The 9,842-nt window shown below is 38.9% G+C and overlaps 1 pseudogene; it reads left to right on the top strand.

Annotated features, from left to right (window-relative positions):
• The first annotated feature begins 424 nt into the window (after window positions 1-424).
• Window positions 425-4,164, top strand: LOC116139971 (annotated as a pseudogene).
• Window positions 4,165-9,842: the final 5,678 nt, after the last annotated feature.

The raw sequence follows: 9,842 nt of genomic DNA, 5'->3' as shown, positions 1-9,842 counted from the left end.
CAGAATACCCAACTTCTACATTCTTATTCCCAATCTATTAATAAGCTAGAGACCTAGATTGGTCAAATAACCGAAGCAGTCAATAGAAGGGAACAAGACCAATTGCCTAGTCAAGTCATAGATAACCATAGTGGTTCTTCTCAAACAAGCTAAGGTCGTGATGACTCTTTGAAGCGGCCGAGAGCTAATTAGGCCTGAGAGGAAAGTAAAAGTCCAGGGTAAAGAAGAGGAAAGTCTAGGTAGGGACCAAGCCAAAGAGAGTGAGAGTAAGCCACTTGTAGAGTCAAGTGTTCAAAGACCGGGTAAGGAGAAAGTTGGGGAGAATGAACCAACCCTTGCATCGTACGTACTGAGAGCACCCTTTCCTCAGTGCTTAGAGCCCTCAAATGTTCCCACTACTAGGAAAAGTGCTAGAATTGAGGAAATGATTGAGTTGTTTAAGCAGGTACAGATTAACATTCCACTCTTAGATGCCATTAAGCAAGTACCTGCTTATGCCAAATTCCTTAAAGACTTGTGCACGCAAAAGAGGAAAATGAAATCTCACACACCTAAAACTGTACATTTACCAGAAAATGTAAGTGCAGTTGTCTCAAACCACATTCCCCCGAAGTTAAAGGATCCTAGAGCTCCTATTATTTCTTGTGTGATAGGTAATGTCACGATTGATAGAGCACTCTTAGACTTAGGGGCAAGCGTGAACTTATTACCCACTGTCGTGTATGAACAGTTTAACTTAGGTAAGCTCAAGTCTACTGAAGTCATCTTGTAGTTAGCTGACCGATCGGTCAAAATGCCTAGGAGCCTAATTGAGGACGTGTTAGTTAAGGTTGAGGAACTATATTTTCCAGTGGATTTTCTTGTCTTAGACATAAAGTATACGAGCAGTGGAAGTATGCCACCGATTATTTTAGGGAGACCTTTTCTAGCAACGGCAAATGCTTGCATTAACTATAGATCAAGAGAGATGGAAGTGTCGTTTGGGAATAGGAAACTAAGACTTAATGTGTTTAATGCTGGCTTAGGGTCGATGCGTGAGGATGAAAACGAGTGTTTCATGGTTGATGGATGCTATTGATAGTCTAGTGGAAACGAGTGTTTCATGGTTGATGGATGCTATTGATAGTCTAGTGGAGGCTCACGCCCCATAGATGTTATGTGATGAATCCGTTTGTTGAGGAGATATGTAGCTTGATGTCATGTATGAGATTCAGGAGGTTAGTGCGTATATGGCTAGGTCGCCCACTCTAGAGCGTCCACCTTGGAATATCAAGTATGAACCCTTACCACATTTGTCTAATACAACACAACAGAGGTCAATTGAGTCTCTAGCAATCTTAGAGTTGAAGGCCTTGCCTGATACTCTAAAGTATGTTTTCCTAAGACCCAACAAGACCTTACCTGTGATCATTGCCGCCAACTTAGATAGTAAGCAAGAGGAGAGATTAGTGGCGGTCTTGACAGCACATAAGGAAGCAATCGGTTGGTCGGTAGCCGATTTGTGAGGGATTAGCCCTTCTTTGTGCATGCATCACATATTTTGTGAAGAGAATGCTAAACTAGTGCGTGAAGCTCAAAGAAGGTTAAACCCGAACATGAAGGAGGTGGTGAAGAAAGAGGTGATCAAATGGCTTGATACGAGTATCATATACCCTATATCAAAAAGCCAATGGGTGAGTCAAACCAATGTTGTACCTAAGAAGAGTGGCCTCACCGTTGTTGAAAATGAAAAAGGTAAGCGAATTCCTACCCGTACTCTTATAGGATGGAGAGTTTGCATTGACTATAGGAAGCTCAACCTAGCCATTAGGAAGGATCATTTCCTGCTCCCATTTATTGACCAAATCCTAGAAAAACTTGCAGGGTAAGCTTTCTATTATTTTCTAGATGGCTATTCCGGATATAACCAAGTACCAGTTGCCCCCGAAGACTAGGAAAAGACCACGTTAACATGTCCTTTTGGTACATTTGCCTTTCGTCGTATGCCCTTTGGGTTATGCAATGCACCGACAATGTTTCAAAGGTGCATGTTATCAGTATTTTCTGACATGGTGGGTCAATTCCTTGAAGTCTTCATGGATGATTCTATGTTTGGTGCATCTTTTGATGATTGTCTCAAAAAACTTGGGTCGGTGTTGAAACGTTATAAAGAGACAAATCTTGTTCTTAGTGGGGAAAATAGTCATTTCATGGTTCAAGAGGGAATTGTCTTAGGTCATGTAGTTTCCAAGAAGGGGATAGCAGTGGATAAGGCAAAGGTAGAGTTGATTTCTCAACTACCACTGCCTTTGTCGATCAAACAAATTAGATCTTTCCTAGGCCATGCATGATTTTTTAGGCGTTTCATCCAACATTTTAGCAAGATCTCTAAGCCTTTGTGTGATTTGGTTGCTAAAGATGTGCCATTTGTTTTTTATGACTCTTGTATGATTGCCTTTACCATTTTGAAGGAAGCATTGACCATAACACCTATCATGCAACCTCCTGATTGGACCCTACCTTTTGAAGTGATGTCTGACGCATCGGACTATGCTATTGGTGCAGTCCTTGGCTAACGGGGGAATAAAAAGCCGGTTGTGATCTACTATACAAGCAAGACCCTCTCCGATGCTCAGTGTAATTACACCACTACCGAGAAAGAGTTGCTTGTAGTAGTGTTCTCCCTTGATAAGTTCCGGTCTTATCTTTTTGGGTCTAGGATAGTTGTCTTTACAGACCAAGTTGTAGTTAGGTATTTGTTAGCCAATAAAGACACTAAGCCTAGACTAATTGGATGGATTTTGTTGTTGCAAGAGTTTGATCTAGAAATCAAAGATAAAAAAGGTAGTGATAATATGGTCACCAACCACTTGTTTAGACTCTTTACAGAGTATGTCCCTGGTCAATGTTTGAATGAATCTTTCCCGGATGAGCAGCTATTTGCAATATCCCAATCCAAAGCACCTTGGTATGCCCATGTAGTCAATTACTTAGCCGTATGACAATTACCATTACGGTGGACCAAAACTCATAAGGATCATTTCTTTGCAACCATCAAGCATTATTTTTGGGAAGACCTGGACCTTTTCAAGGTATGTGCAGACCAGATAGTTAGGAGATGTGCTCCCGACCACGAGTTTAGTAGTGTACTTGCATTTTGTCATTCTTAAGCTTGTGGTGGTCATTATAGTGGCAAGAGGACCGCTTTAAAGGTCCTCCAGTGTGGTTTTTATTGGCCCACTCTTTTCGTGGTGCATTCTTTTATTGTCGTGCTTGTACTTCATGTCAAAAACTAGGGAATATTGGTCGACGAGATATGATGCCCCTGAATCCTATTTTGATTGTGGAAGTGTTTGATGTGTGGGGTATTGATTTTATGGGTTCATTTCCCTCATCTTTTGGCTTTGAATATATCTTGCTTGCAATGGATTATGTGTCTAAATAGGTAGAAGCCTTTGCCACTAGGACCAATGATCATAGGGTGGTTGTCAACTTTGTTCAATCGCACATCATTAGCCATTTTGGTCATCCGCGCGCCATCATCAGTGATGGTGACTCACATTTCACTAATAGGCACTTTGGCTCACTATTGAAAAAGTACTCAATCACCCATCGAGTTGCCACACCTTATCACCCTCAAACTAGTGGACAAGTGGAACATGCTAATAGGGAAATTAAGACTATCTTAGAGAAAATGGTACAGCCCGATCGTAAGGATTGGTCAATGCGTCTGAATGATGCACTTTGGGCCTATCGAACCGCATATCGTACCCCTATTGGCATGTCCCCTTATTGGTTAGTTTTTGGGAAAGCAGGTCATTTACCTGTAGAACTTGAACATATAGCATATTGGGTCACAAGAAAATTCAATTTTGATATGACCACAGCCGGTGACCATAGGAAACTCCAACTTTCGGAGTTAGATGAGTTAAGACACGAAGCTTATGAGAACTCTCGCATCTTAAAGAGAAGACTAAAGCTTTTCACGGTAAACACATTGTTAGGAAGTCATTCTCTCTTAATCAAAAAGTGTGGCTCTTTAACTCTAAGCTTTGCCTCTTTCCGGGGAAGCTTCGGTCACAATGGGATGGCACTTTTATTGTTCTTAATGTTTTCCCTCACGAAGCTATTGAAATCCAAAACCTAAAAGGGGACAAGTTTTTAAGTGAATGGCCAAAGACTTAAACCTTATGTTGATGGCATTAATGATGGAGAGGTGATTGAGGATTGTTCTTTATTAGAACCACATTAGTCATGTCAGTGCACTTAGTCTGGCTGACGACTTTAAACTTAGCGCTTGTGGAAGGCAACCCACCTTTGTAAATATGTTTTTACTGCTTTTATGTTTTTGTTGTTTTTGTCTTTGCAGGAGTTGCCATGTTTGGAAACTCATTAACTAGTCCAAGGTTTTGCTTACGCATGCTCCACGAACTCCGTTGGTGACAACCCCACCATTGTTCCTCAGGTTGTATCTCTCCACCTTATATGCTGTTATTGTTAGATTTTTTGTTTCTCAAATATGTTGCATGATTTTAATGTTATTGATCATATTGTCATTTGAGATCATTTGATGCTAAGTTGAGGAGGATGTTTGTAGTTGTGGGTCATTAAGGACAATGACATTTTAAGTTGGGGAGTGTTGATTGATTTTTATTTTTGTGAAGTGTTGTTGATGATGCTATTATGGAGATTGTGATATTTTTGTGAAGTGTTATTGATGATGCTTTTGTGGAGATTGTGTGTTGAATGGATTGTGCTTAAATTTTTGTGGCATGATGATGTTGTTTTTTGTTGAAAATATATTGAATCTTACTCTTGTAAGTCCAAAAGTGGTTAAAGTGAACTAAGGTGAGTTATTTTTAAATTTTTTAATGAATTCATGCATATTTTAGAAGCAATTGAGGTGCTAGTTGAAAGGTTTTGTGAGGTTTTTGAAAATTGTTTGTTGCAACATGATTTTAAACATTGAACTATTGGTTTTGTTTTGTGCTAGGTTTGTCCATAATTGTGGTTAGACACTGTTTTGTGTAAATGTCATGTATTTTAGTGTTTATGCAAGTCTCCCACATACTTTACATGCCCATGGAGCAAATTTTCATTTATTATCTTGCGTGTGTTAAAAGTGCTTAAATGTTGCTTGATGATTTGGTTTTGATTTGTAGCCTAGTTGACTCAAGTGAGTATGCCCGAGGGGTGTTCTACACCTAATCCCCTAAAGCTATCTAGCTTGGGAGCGGTTGGCCTAAAGCTCATTACATGGGTTCTCTAGAAAGCTTTAGAAGTCATTACATAGATCATGAGCTTTATAAATAGAGAAATAAAGAAATAAATAGTATAAGTCTTGACTTGTAGCCTAGTTGGTTCGGGTGAGTAAGTTCAAAGAGTGTTCTACACTTAGTGCCCTATAGCCATCTGGTTTAGGAGTCATTGACCTAAAGCCCATTACACGAACCTTCTAGAAAGCTTAAGAAGTTAAAACAAGAAGTTAAGGAAAAAAGAAAAAGAAAAAAACCAAGTGATGAATGAAAAGAAATTATATGTCAAAATCTTGTGTGGAAAATGAGCATTATTTTGCATGTACATAAGTTGGGGAGTTTTGCATGACATTTTAACCTTGTGATATGAACATGAAATGTGTGTTTGAGAAGCTTGAATGGAGCTAGGCAAATCTTGATAGAAACTTTAGTTTTTTTTTTAGGATTGTATTGTTTGCTTGTTATGTTCAAATTCTTCACTTTACCTTTTGATGACTGTTTTGTTTGTTGATGAATATGATTGTGTATGGTTTTGTGAGAATGTTGAAAGAGTTCTTTTAACTTTACTCGAGAACGAGCAAAGAGTAAGTTGGGGAGTGTGTCAGAGTCATGAAAGTGACTCTAATTTGGTGATAAATGACCCTATGTGTGATTAAAATGAAATCATATTGAGATAACTAAAGAATTTATGAATTTATTCACGAAAATTGCTTCCTAATATTTTTCTTATGAATTTAACATGTTTGGAATGATTTTGGAAAGGGTATGAGTTGATATTAGGTTGTGGTTTATGGATTAAGGGTGATTTTGTCTCATTTATGATGTTTAAGGGGTGAACTGTCATATTTATAAGGGTTAATTTTGTCATTTTTCAATCGTGCAAGGACCAAAGTGATGTTTTTCAGTTTGTCTATAAAAATAAAGCGAAAGGTCGTGAACGTGGAGGCTGTTCATGTAGATTTTTTGGTGACGCTTTGTCTCCCTATTTTGGCAAACTCCGGCGACAGTTAGGCTTCCATTTACACCGATCTTCATTAGCCGTAATCACCACCACAAATCACGCTAAGTTCCGGCGATGTTTGGCATTCTGCCGCCGCGACCTTTCGCATTCTACCCGTGATTTCACCATTTTCCAATGACGGTTGGGCTCCCTGGTAGCTGAGCTTCCCTCCCCACGACCAGATCTATCCATTCCAAGCTTCAGCTACTGCCGGAATCCGCCATCTCGCCGCCACACATCTTCATCTTCTAGCCACGATCTCGCTCATTTCCGGTGACCTTTCACCTCCCCAGGACCTAATCTCAACTTCCTATCACCAGAGCTTTCCATAGGTACCTTCAGATCCCATTTCCACCACCATTTTTTGGAAGACCTGCCAGAAAATTAACGTTTTTTGGCGAGTGCAACTGCTCGTATTTCAGGCTATCCGTTTATCGTTTCGCCCCTTCTTCTCATCATATCGCTGTCGGTTACTTCCTCTCCGCCATGATCAGCTTTGTTTCCACCACTTTAGCCTCTGTCGACACCACCATGAGCAGCTAAGTTCCCAGTTGTCTGTTACGGCGTAGGCGAGATGGAGATTGACTCCACAGCTCTGCTCATCAGCTCTCGACTACTTGTATGAGCCCGATTGTAGGACATTTGGCAGTATTGTGTTTCGAATTATATTTGTTTTCGTTTCATATTTGATTTCGATACTTTAATATGGTTTGAACATAATTTGTGACGAATATTGTTGTCCATTATGATTTAATATTTTCATAGAACTTGCTGAATGATAGACATTGGTTTGAAATAATTAAATGATGAATATTGCTTTTCATTACTTCGCATCAATTGTAATTGAGTTGTGCTCGGATTTAATTTCATTTCTATTGTTGTTGCGTTTATTGTGAAGTTGGTTGATTGGATATTACGTGTTGACAAATTGTATTTGTTAATCGCGTACCAACTAGTGGTATTGTCTTGTAGCGTTTATCGGCGTTCAATGATAGTCTTTAACCAATCGAACTTAAGTGATCCGATGAGACAGGATAGATTATACCTAGAGTGCTGAAAAGCCATTTCATTCATTTACCTTGCCTTGTAGGTTTAGGGGATCATAGAGGGTGGAAGAGAATTGTGTGAGTTGGTCTCGTGTCGAACCAAAACCATAATGGCAACATTTTTATTATAAAGTCTTCATTTGTTTTAATTTCACGCTTTTATTATTTGCATTTAGTTTGTTTAGTTTAATTAATCAAATTTCCAATTTCATTTCCGCTACTCAAAATACATTAGGTTGTTAGTCCTGCTCTCTATGGATTCGACCCTGCTTACAGCTAACTATGGTATTTAGGTTTAATTTTGTGACTGTGACAACCGGTTCGACAGCCGCCTTAAGTGAGCGGCATAAGAAGAAGAAGAATTTGTACGACTCGTAAGAGTGTATGTGGATGAGGGTTGTACCAACAAGAATTCCTACATGCACGCCACCTTAATTGAGTGGCCTAAGAAGAAAGAAAGAATTTGTACAGTCCGCAAGAGTGCATGTAGATGAGGACTGTACTCACTCACACGGCCAAGGTTCCGAATCCATGCATCAACCGAGTCCGATCGGCAAAGAATAAGAAGAATAAGAAAGAATAAGACTAAGAATAAGAAAGAATAAGACTAAGAATAAGAAAGAATGAGAAAGATTGAGCCAACAAGAAAAGAAACAAAAGAAAAGAAGAGCTTGAGCAAGCAAGAAAAGAAGAAGAAAGAAAAGAAATAGAATAAGAATTAGAAAAGAAAGAAAGAAAATGCATTTTTATGCATTATTGCATGTGCATTCCATTCATGCATGTTACCATGATTTCTATCATGGTTGGTAAGAACGAGAAAGAAGGAGTAGAAAGAAAGAAAGAAAGAACAGAGAGATTTAGAAAGAAAGAACAGAAAGAATTAGAGAGAAAGAACAGAACAGTGAGAACTAGAAACAGTGAAAGAAAAGAGAAAGAACAAAGAAAAAATGAAGAAGAGGAAGAATAGAGTACGGAAAGAACCACAGAACAAGTTGCGGGGATAAAGGAGTAGAGGATTTACTTACTGGGCATTTTGTGCTCACCCCGTTGTTTTTCCATGTTCTTGCAGGGAATATGGGAGAAACAGTCGGATGGACGTCCAGAAGCGGAGAGGAATGGCACCACTATCCACCATTGCTAAAGTTTATGTGTATACTATTTTTGTATATGTAAAGAATTATATGTTTAGTAAAGAAAATTTTTGGCCCAATTACTTCTTATTTAATAAGTATGTATGTCTATTATAGTATATTTTATAAGAATACTAGTGGAAAGAAGTTATTACAATCATGATGTAAATAATGTAAATGATAAATGTTTGTGAAACAACTTTTGGAATCTTCCACCCTATAAATATGTTTCAATTGTGTATTTTCCAGATAAATTCTTAAAGTTTTTGAAATTATAAGTTTGGATCCTACATGACATTTTATATGCTTACACAGATTTTATCTAAGTACAACTCATTCTCTAAACATGTATCTCCGAGATTCTCATTAAAGGATATTCAAAGGATACTTGACTGGAGGAGAGGTTGTACAAACAAGTGGTGACAAATTTGGACAATACTTTCAGTCTCAAAATTCTCGGCTCTATTAACTTCTTTCTAGGCATTTCCGTGGTTCATACTAGTCAAGGATTTCAACTTAATCAGAGGAAGTATGCTCAGGAAATTCTACTCAAATATGGCATGACAAATTCTAATCCCTGTGCCAATTTGATGGTTCTTGGGTCCAAACTAAGTCTTGATGATTGTCCCCTTTTTGAACAACCTATTGTCTACAGAAGTCTCATTGGGGCCTTACAGTATCTCACCATGACCAGGCCTAATCTATCATTTGTAGTGAACAAATTGAGTCAATTTCTCAAGGCTCAAACTCTTAACCACTAGCAGGCTTGCAAACATGTCCTTCGTTATATCAAAGGGACTCTTAAGTCATGGTTTAACTTTCAGTAAAGGTCCCACATTATAGCGTGAAGGATATGCTGACGTTGACTGGGCTAGTAGCACATATGATCAAAAATCTACTAGTGGATATTGCATCTTCCTTGGCTCCAATCTGATCCAATGGTGTTCCAAGAAACAACAGGTGGTAGCCTTATCCTCTACTGAGGCAGAGTACCGTGCCTTAGCCCAAGCTTCCACTGAAATAGCTTGACTTTAGAATTTATTTTGAGAACTCCATATCTCTGTTCCCCACATTCTTGTCCTCTGGTGTGACAACACAAGTGCAGGGCCTCTTACCTCTAATCCCGTCTTCCATGCTCGCACTAAACACATCAAAATTGATGTGCATTTTGTGCGGGAAATGGTTCAATCCAAACGTCTGGTTGTATAGTATGTTGCCTCCACTTTTCAAATTGTCAATATTCTAACTAAACCCCTCTCCAGCTCTCGCTTTCGAACTCTTCACAACCAACTTCGTCTCTTTGCCTCCTCATCTCCAGAATTTGAGCTTGAGGGACGATTAGCCTGTCCTGAGCAAGCTTCAAATTCCAAGTCAAAGTCAGCTGAAGCAGAAGAAAGTGAAACAGAAAGAGGTTGACAGTAAATAAGTTGAG

Source organism: Pistacia vera, unplaced genomic scaffold (assembly GCF_008641045.1).
Source record: "Pistacia vera cultivar Batoury unplaced genomic scaffold, PisVer_v2 Contig1004, whole genome shotgun sequence".
Lineage (NCBI taxonomy): Eukaryota > Viridiplantae > Streptophyta > Magnoliopsida > Sapindales > Anacardiaceae > Pistacia > Pistacia vera.
This window is presented reverse-complemented; position numbering and strand designations above follow the sequence as displayed.